This window comes from Olea europaea, unplaced genomic scaffold (assembly GCF_002742605.1).
Source record: "Olea europaea var. sylvestris unplaced genomic scaffold, O_europaea_v1 scaffold2706, whole genome shotgun sequence".
Lineage (NCBI taxonomy): Eukaryota > Viridiplantae > Streptophyta > Magnoliopsida > Lamiales > Oleaceae > Olea > Olea europaea.
The window spans coordinates 69124-79791 of NW_019245463.1; the positions used below are offsets into that span (position 1 = coordinate 69124).

General features: G+C 36.5%; 1 pseudogene; it reads left to right on the forward strand.

Moving 5' to 3' along the window:
- Window positions 1–437: 437 nt before the first annotated feature.
- On the forward strand, window positions 438–6628 carry LOC111383517 (annotated as a pseudogene).
- The last annotated feature ends 4040 nt before the right edge of the window (window positions 6629–10668 follow it).

Sequence of the window (10668 nt, forward strand, 5' to 3'; positions counted from 1 at the left end):
TCATTTGTTTATTTAATGAAGAAATACAAGCTTTAGCTGCATTAGAGATTAATATATGTAAAAGTCTAAGCAACTGCACCAAACTATAGAAGATGTTTTGTTCATTTAATATTTGGACTCTGTTTTATTGCATTTGTCGTGTACAATTCCTATTTTTCATGATGTTTCTCTCCAGTGTGGAACTGTGGATGATAATGGATAATTGCTTTTCATGATTGTTACGTGGATGTTTCTTGTCGAGGCCAAAATGTGCAGTTTGACTAGTTGTTTTTATGCAAAACTTGATGAGACAATCGTAACTTGTTTTAATAAATGGGTGCAGGGCTGTTCGCATTGCACCTTTCTCTAACCGATTGGCCCATGCAGTCCCTTCAAATATCCAAGGGCTTTGATGATTGTGCAATTTTGAAGTACTTAGGTTTTCGGAACCCATACACATGCTCGCTGCAAAAATGATTGATCGGATGGTTAAAGCCAGCTCGAAAAGTGAGGCAAGATACGTTTCAGTTCATCTTCGATTTGAAGAGGTGTACATTTAAACTCGTTTGATATGCAGAACTTTGTTTCTTTATTCCATGGTGTGGTCTCGAATTATAATGCTTTTTTGTCTCTCATGAAAGGATATGTTGGCATTTTCGTGCTACATATATGATGGCGGCGACGAAGAGAAGCATGAGATGGATATTGTTCTAGAAAGAAGTTGGAGAGGAAAATTTAAGAGAAGGGGAAGTGTAATAAAACCTGTTAGTTTTTCTCAGAACAAAGAAGAAGAAGAAACTGTTTTTTCTATATTATATGTGACCTTGTGTATGAAGATATATTAAGCCATACCTTAGGCCATCTAATCTATCAATTACACCCATACTTTGACTTGACAAGGTACTACACTTTGGTGACAAAAATAACCTTCAATGATATACAAAAATACATAATGGAAATGACAACAAAAGTGACATTATATCAACACTCCTCCATGGCACTTTTGTTGGAAACACCAAGACATATCCTTAATGTTTCAAACTTATCCTTGGACAAAAATTTTGTGAGAACATCCGCATATTGATCTTCAGATTTGCAATGGACCAGCTTCACTTCACCATTTGCTTGTGCCTCTCGAATAGCATGATACTTGATCTTTATATGCTTTTTCCTACCATGATATACGGGATTCTTGATCATATCCACAGTCGATTGATTATCACAGTTAATGACAGTAGCTTCCTCTTGCTTGTGACTCAAATCTGCCGACACTTTCCTTAGCCAAATTGCCTGATTTGTTGCTTCGGATACAGCTATATATTCTGCCTCTGCTATGGATTGTGCAACTGTCTTTTGCTTCACTGAGTTCCAGTAGATGGGACTTGATCCCAGGTAGAATATATAGCTTGAAGTGCTCTTCATGTCATCACTTGATCCAGCCCAGTCACTATCAGAGTAACCTGTTAAAACATAACTTTCTGATCTCCTAAACCAGATTCCAAGATCCATACACCCTCTGATATACCTTAGGACTTGTTTAGCTACTTGAAAATGAAGATCACTGGGCTCTTGTCTGAATCTGGACAGTAGATTTGCAACAAACGTGAGATCAGGCCGTGTAATGGTTAAATACAAAAAACATCCCACAAGACTTCTATACACCTTTTCATCACTCTTCTTGCTGTCATCCTCCTTCATCAGCTTCAGATTTTGAACAATAGGTGTATTAACGGGCTTACATTTCTCCATGCTAAACTTCTTCAGCACATTCTCAGCATATCTCTGCTGGTTCACAAAAATCCCGTTTTGAGTTTGATAAATTTCCATGCTAAGGAAATAATTTGCAATCCCCAAATCTGTCATCTTAAAGACTGTCATCATTTCATCCTTCAACTTGTCAACAGCCTCTTGATTGCTCCCAATTACCAGCAAGTCATCAACATAGAAGGAAATGATGGTAGTTTCATCCTCCTTTTGCTTGAAATAAAGTGTCTGTTCATTCACACTTTTAGTGAATCAAAGACTCATCAAATGATCATCAATCCTACTATACCAGGCTCTTGGAGCTTGTTTCAAGCCATACAAAGCCTTCTTGAGTAGATAGACCTTGTTTTCTTCTCCAGCAACAACAAAACCATTCGGTTGTTCAACATGTATCTCCTCATTCGGCCAACCATTTAGAAAGGGAGACTTGACATCTAAATGATGAACTCTCTAGCCTCTTATAGCAGCAATTGCAAGTAATAATCTAATGGTTTCATACCTTGCAACAGTGGCAAATGTTTCAAAATAATCAACCCCATATTGTTGTTCATAGCCCTTCACAACAAGTTTGGCTTTGGCTTTATTAAATGATCCATCTGCATTTAACTTAGTCTTGAGCACCCATTTTATACTAAGGACATGCTTATCTCTTGGTCTATCAGTTAGCTCCCAAGTTCCATTCTTATTGATCATTCTCAGTTCTTCTTCCATAGCAGCCATCCACACTTGAGAATTTATAGCCTCAGCAAGATTTGATGGTTCCAGTAATGCTGTGTTGCAGTTGGCATATATATCAGCTAATGGCCTTGTTCTTAGCACTGGATTTTCTGAATCAGATCCACTATCAGCCTCTACATGATCAAGTTCAATCCCTACTTCATCATTGCCCATTTCATCTACTTCACTTGTAACCATTCTTGGCATCTGAGACTGATTTTCTTTGCTGGTCTCCGAGTCAAGTTCCCAATTCCAAGATGATCCTTCATCAACCTTGATATCCCTGCTAGACATCATCTTCTTTGATTGAGGATTATACACTTTATAGCCTTTTGCATTTTCACAATATCCAATCATGATACCAATATCAGCTTTCTTACTCAACTTGTCCCACTTCACATCTCGTATATGCACATAACAAAGGCTTCCAAATACCATAAGGTGGGACACATCTGGTTTAACACCATTCCAAGCTTCATAAGGTGTCATTTTATCCAATAATTTTATTGGCAATCTGTTTAGTAAGTATACAGCTGTACTGACAGCTTCTGCCCAAAACTCCTTAGGGATGTTCTTCTCCAACAATAGACATCTAGCCATCTCCATAATTGTCCTATTTTTTTCTTTCACAAACCCCGTTTTGCTGAGGAGAATAAGGCACAGTTAGCTGGTGTTTAATTCCCATTTCATCACAAAATCTGTCAAATTGATTGCAGTAATATTCATTTCCATTATCAGATCTGATAGCTTTAATTTTTCTGTCACATTCGTTTTCCACAAGCGTCTTAAACTTCTGAAATATACCAGCAACTTGTGACTTCATTTTCAAGAAGTAAACCCAACACATTCTGGTTTTATCATCAATAAAAAGGACAAAGTATCTACTTCCATTCAATGTTGGTACCCTCATTGGACCACACACATCTGAATGTATAAGATCAAGTTTATTTTCTACTCTCCTAGTTGTGTTTTTGTCAAACAGCAATCTTGATAATTTTCCTAATTGACAAGTATCACACACACATTCATCCTTACTGATCTTATGCATATTTTTTACTAGCTCCAAATCATGCATTTGTTCAAGTGACTTGTAGTTAGCATGCCCAAACCGTTTATGCCACAAAGGTGATTCATTCACAGTCCCAATGAGCGCCTGATTTTTCACATTTCTCAGTTCCAAAGGAAAGCTTCTATGTCTCATATCCACTTTCATCACTTCTTGATTTAATGAATCAAGTATAGTACACATATTGTCTTTAAATATAAGCATATGACCTTTCTCAATTAACTGGCCAACACTTAACAGATTCTGATCAATTTTAGGGAGAAAAAGAACATCTGAAATATACTTGGTACCTGATGGAGTTTGCACAGAAATTTTGCCTACCCCCTTCACTTCCACATGTTCTCCATTTCCAACTTTCAAACTAGACCTATATGCATTATCCAGCTCAACAAAAATGCTTGAATCTAAGGTCATATGATGAGTACAACCACTGTCCAACAACTAAGATTCATTAGCATTTCCAATTTTTGAACTGATTGCTGAAAACAGATGCTCCTCTAGTTGCTGTGTTTGATCCTCTGCCAACCGTGCTTGCTGTTGGTTCGATTTTTCCTTCGAGTTTTTGCACACTTTTTGAATGTGACCAAATTGTTTACACCCCCTACATTGAACTCCAGGTCTATACCAACACCACTTGGGTGAATGACTAGATTTTTTGCAATGGAGACAAGGTGGATAATCCACCTTTTTATCAGTAGCACTTCTACTGTCATCAGGTCTCCTTCTTCCAGGCTGGTTTTGCTTCACACCATAACTGGTTTGTGCCTTAAATTTTCCTTTAACAAATAAGGCTCCTTCTACCTGTTCCTCTTGCCTCATCAGACGTCTTTGTTCAGTGGCTTGCAAAGCATTGACAAGTTCAGCCACAGACATTGAAGACAGATCCCTTGAGTCCTCCAGTGATGAGATTTTAGCTTCGAACTTCTCAGGCAAGCTGATAAGAACCTTTTCCACAATTCTCTTGTCACTTAACTCATCTCCCAAGAGTCTTATTTGATTCACAACCTTCATTAATCTGTCAGAATAATCTTTGACGGATTCAGTCTCCTTCATCTTCATACTCTCAAACTCTCTTCTCAGGTTGAGCACTTTCATTTGTCTTGTTCTTGCATTTCCCCTAAACTCCTCTTGCAACCGATCTCAGGCCTCCTTAGCTGTCTCACATGTGATGATTCTGGTGAATATTGCATCAGATACAGCGGATTGAATGCAAGACAAAGCTTTAAACTTTTTTGCTACCTCCTCACCATGCTGTTTCAACTGAGCAATGGTTGGATTAGCTTTCAATGGTGGAGGTTTTGTTCCTGTTTCAGTTATCTCCCACAAGTCATAAGCCTTCAAGTATGCCTTCATTTTAGCAGCCCAAAAATTGTAATTATCTCCTGTAAATGCAGCAGGCAATGGTGTTGAGAAACCACTTGAGGCCATCACTCTTGAATTTTCAAATTTACTTGTCCGAGATATCACTGATTAGCTGAACCTTCAACCAGTTTTTTTTGCTCCCTTCGAAGACCTTGAACGGGCTCTGATACCACTGTTAGTTTTTCTCAGAACAAAGAAAAAGAAGAAACTGTTTTTTCTATATTATATGTGACCTTGTGTATGAAGATATATTAAGCCATATCTTAGGCCACCTAATCTATCAAATACACCCATACTTTGACTTGACAAGATACTACACTTTGGTGACAAAAATAACCTTCAATAATGTACAAAAATACATAATGGAAATGGCAACAAAAGTGACATTATATCAACAAAATCAGGTGTTAATCAAGTGGATGGCAAGTGCCCTTTAACTCCACTGGAGCTATGATAATAATTTATTAAACACAATACTGCTCCATTTTTTTGAATGATAAAAAGTGATAAAACCTGGTGCTTAATTCATGACCATCATCAGTGTCCACTGGATGGATGATTTGCTGACCTGTACTATGTAGGTGGGAATGATGCTTAGGGGCATGGGATTTGATAACACCACCTCTCTTTATGCTGCATCTGGAAAAATTTACAAAGCGGAGAACCATATGGCTCCACTAAAAAAGATGTTTTCTCATCTAGAATCAAAGGAAATACTAGCCTCCCTGGAAGAACTTCCTCCATTCATGGTATAATTCTAACTCTGTTGGCATGTTTGTACGAGGATTGGATAGCATGTGAGGGAATAAAAATGAGCTCCCGTTTGTCTACCATTCTTCAAAAATGTTTTTTTTAAAACTCATTTTCAACCACATTCTCATAATAAATTATTTTGCATGTAAACCCAAAAGTGTTTCCTACTTTTTAGCCACACATTGTTCAAAAAAAAAAAAAAAAAATAGTATTCCAAAACTCATTCCCACCTTCCCCACAACAAATAATAATTTAAAAAAAAAAAAAAAAACTCCTTTTAATGGCCATCAAACAGGGGCTAAGTTAAAATTTTGTTTATTTAATTATCTCATCCTAATTGAATACTGTGTGCCAAACATGCACTATATGATTAGTGCTCTCCAACTTGCACAAGTTGAGCATTGTCGTCTCATGTAGGGGCATTCGTCGAGGTTGGCAGCCTTGGATTATACTGTTTGCCTTCATAGTGAAGTTGTTGTTACGACTCAGGGTGGTAACTTCCCCCATTTCTAGGTGGGGCACCGTCGCTATTTTTATGAAGGACATGCCAAAACAATTAATCCCGATAAGAGGAAATTAGTTCAATTATTTGATAATCCAAGTATGAGGTGATTAGCATGCAACTCTCAATTTTTTAGTTGTTTTACCTGTTAATTTGTGCCTTTGGGTCTATGATATTTAGTATGGCATAGTGTCGATAGGTCTCGGGTTCTAGGGTCCTAACCTGTTGGCATCTTGAATTTCAACTGCTGAAATTAACGTTGATCATAACATCCACTAATTGCTAACGAATTTTTATATATTGTTGATTATATGTCTATAGATGGCAAGATTTTAAACGCCAATTGCAGGATATGCTTCGCCATAGCGATGTCAAGGGGTTTGAGAAAACTGAGCAGCTCGCTCTACATGTAACCGACGCCGGATTGCATGTGCAGAAAAGCAGATTTGAAAACAGAGCATAGTACCACAACAAAATCTGCTTAAAAACCAGTATACTAATCGTCTCCACAGGTGCTTACAGGTTTACTATATAGTTGCAAAATTAATACAGCATTCAATTAATTAATAATTATGGGATTTTTGCCATTCGGATCAAGGGGCTGCACTTCTGGAGGTTTTGATTCTTGTAGTCTGTTGTTTGCACTGCATTGAATCTATAATGCGCAAAATTCATTTATGCATATAAAGATTTTGTACCAGGAAAAAATTTCTTGTAGCATAATTGAAATCATTGTTTGTTAGCTTGAATATCATTAGCCGCATTCAATACAAGTTTTGGGATCACTTCAAAACGAGTCAAGAATGGGTAAGTTCACTTCGAAATTTTGTTTTACTTTTTAATATATTTTTCATTGACCTTTGGACCTTATTTTTTTAGGGTTGATGTTCAAGTCTATTTTCAAAATATTTAAAGGGTTATTAGACATTCTTAACCAAGTTTGGGTTGACATTCGAGACGATTTTCAAAATATTTAGAGGGGCATTAGACATTATTAGCCAAGTTTTGGGTTGCTGTTGGGGCTAATTTTTAAAAAACCTATAGGAGTGGTATTAGACATCCTTGGTCAAGTTTCAAGTAAATTTGTCAGGAATGGCACAATTTCTTGCCCTTGACGTATTCCACTGCTTTGCGATTGTAGCACACATTCCTAGTTAACAAAAAAAATGATTATTTGAATATTAGATGGTCAGGTGACACACGTTATCAAGGATGAATTGATGGAAACATATTTTGTGAAAACGGGAAATTTGGTCCTATTCGAATTTTTAAATGAAAGTTGAAGTAACATTTTAGTTTGTTCAAGATGAGAGAAATCAGTTTGGACAAATTTCACCATTTCAGACGTTACAGAGTCTTTGGAGCCATTAATTGGGAATGTGTACAAAATAAATGGTAGATTAGAGACATGAGTGCCAAATTTACAAAAAGCTGAGACGCCTAGTGAAATTTACTTCCAAAAGAACTCTGACCCGACCCGGTTAATAGCAAAATAGCTAACCCGTTGAAATGATCAAGCCCAATAAGTATCTCACATGCTTACAAGAAACCGTCGCCCCAAATTGCAAATCATATCGAGAGTAAATTTAAACAGCACTCATTGACTTTAACAATGTTACCACTTACGCACTTATCTTTGACGAGTTACCCATTGCTCACTCATCTTTTCATATAATTGCTTATCCACCACTCATTTAACTCCCAACTCTTTAAATGGACGGAAAATACACATGTAAAACAAAAATTCATACGTGGCAAATATATTTAGGTAAATCTTGACAGCCTGGAATGGATCCCACGACTTTCAAATCCAAACTCACTCTTCAACCTGTTCTCATGACATTTCTCTTCAACTGGAAATTTTTGATGTTTTTGAAATGATTTCAAATCCAAATTCACTATTCAGCCCACTATAGGGAACAATCCTAACCTCCAATAACGCATCTCTAACTGAAGATTGCCAATTCCTAAGTTCAGACCTAAATACGATGGCCTTCTCAATCCACTCATAGGGACTGATTCACTACTCAACCATCCCAATCCATTCCTAATCTGGATAGAAATCTTTATCTGCCTTGATGTATAAACCCACATTTATTGCACTGCTTCCTCCAAGAGCTTGACCTCGGGCATTTCATATTCATCAATTTTTATTTATGTTTGTTACACCAAGATATCAGTACAAAACCAGAAAATAAACAAAAAAATATTACAAGAAAAATATAGCAGAAGAACAACTCCTCAGTCGTTCACTGAAACTCGAACCACACGGCATCCAGATGAAGGTCCTTTCATCTATGGGGCTCAGACTCAAGAAAATACAGGATTGTACCCGTCTGTTTAACCCACACCCATCGCCCCAAACCCTAAGGTTTTCCTCTATCAGATTAAAGGAAACCACAAGGGTAAATCACACACCAATCCTTCCAATACACTTAGTATTTAGTATCACAAAGAAAGAATCACTCAGATTTCAGATCCAGTCAAAGATTGGATGGTCACGAAAAAGGAAAGGTTTGGAAGGATCTCGAAAGCACAGCTGCAGCTGAAGAGAGAAGTGAAAATGACGGTTCCAATCAATTAGGGCAAAAAGATGGAAGTATATATATTCAACCAAGGCAGCCGTAGATCAAAAATAAATCCAACAGTCAGGGGGTTTTCAGAAATAAGAGGAAAGACGTGTTTTTGGCTGCGTTAAAAACGCCACGCCAAAAAACATGATTTTATCTACCTTTGGGCCGGGGCGGATCAGGGTCAATTTATTGGGCAAGAGCCTTAAGTATTAAAATAGTTATTTGGACTTTAGCCCATTTGTCATCACAGCCCAGAAAGGTTATTGGTCATCATAGCCCAACAATGTTGTGAGCAATCCATCTTCGGTCTTCCCAAATGGAACATCCTCTCTTTCAAGAGCAGGAATCTGATTTTTTTCCCTACAAAATGGTTGCCAGTGAACAATCGGGCGTGCCACCTCCGACAATGATATAATCGTAGTAATTTTTAGCGGGAAAAATATATTGCATTTTATACGAATTCCACATATATTGGACCTAAAAAACACAAAAACAAAAGAAAAAGATTTGCATCAATCAACAATTGAAATAAATGGGCTCGAGAAAGTGGCATTCTTGAAATCATGGGTTTAAAGATAATTACTATGTCGAAAATATGATTGGGGTAGAGAAATGAGAGGTAATGAGCACGAAAGCAAGAGATGAGCTAAGATATTAGAGGGTTTTATTGCCATTATTGAAGCTAATTGTTCCAATGGTTACTGAACTTAAGTCCATGTCTTTAATTGGCCATTGAACTTTAAAATGTCGAGTTTTGGCCATTGAACTTTGAAAATGTCGAGTTTTTGTTACTGAACTTAGGTCCATGTCTTCGATTGCTCACTGAAATTTAAAATGTCGAGTTTTGGCCACTGAAATTTGAAAAATATTGTACATTACTCACTGAACTTTGAAAACTGTTGTACATTATTCACTGTGAACTCGATATTTTTCAAAATTCAACAATTATGCTAGCGAGTAACTTACAGCATATTCCAAAGTTCAGTGACCAAAGCTCGATATTTTAAATTTCAGCAAACAATCGAAGACATGGACCTAAGTTTAATGACCAAAACTCGATATTTTTCAAAATTCAGTGGCCAAAACTCGACATTTTAAAATTCAATGGTCAATCAAAGACATGGACTTAAATTTAGTGACCATTGAAATAATTAACTCCCATTATTGGGTTCAGAAGAGAAATGATGTGGGTTCTAGGTGTCAAGATTTAACATAAATATTTGCCACAAATAAATTTGTATTCTCCACGTGTATTTATGTCCATTTAAAGAGATGAGAGTTAAATGATTGGTGGATGAGTAATGATACGAAAAGATGAATGAACATTGTATAACCCATGAATGAGTAAGTAGTAACATAGTTCAAGTTCAAGTCTATTAAATTTACTCAATTTACCGATTCATTGTCTGGTTTCATCTACACACAGCAAAAGCAAAATCCCTGATTTTAATTTGATAAACAAAATTTCTCAACGAAAATGGGGATGAACAATGGATTGAGATCGTGTGCCTGCAAATTCCTCGATTCCACTCAATCATTTCTCCCCAAATCAGGTCTCTTTTATATTTTCAAATTTTCATTATTATTTCAGTCAATTGAAAATTGTTCTGGTTAAATTATTCGCTTGAAATTTATAAGCTGTTCTGTTTATTCGATTTTCTGTATCGCTTTGTTAATCCGCACATTAATGTTGATATAGTGGATGAATAGATATAAAAGGTAATGTTTATTAAGTCCTTACTGTTATAAAATGAGAGGAAAAAAGAATAGAGAAAACTGAATAAACTTTTTGTGTGTATTATTGAAAACCAAAACCCTATATTTATAGGTAAGAATTAGGGATACAATGGTAATAATTTCTAGGGTTATAAGGGTACAAATGTCATTCACCAATAAACTTTAATGGACTTTCATTTACAACACTCCCCCTTGAATGACATATTACAAAATAT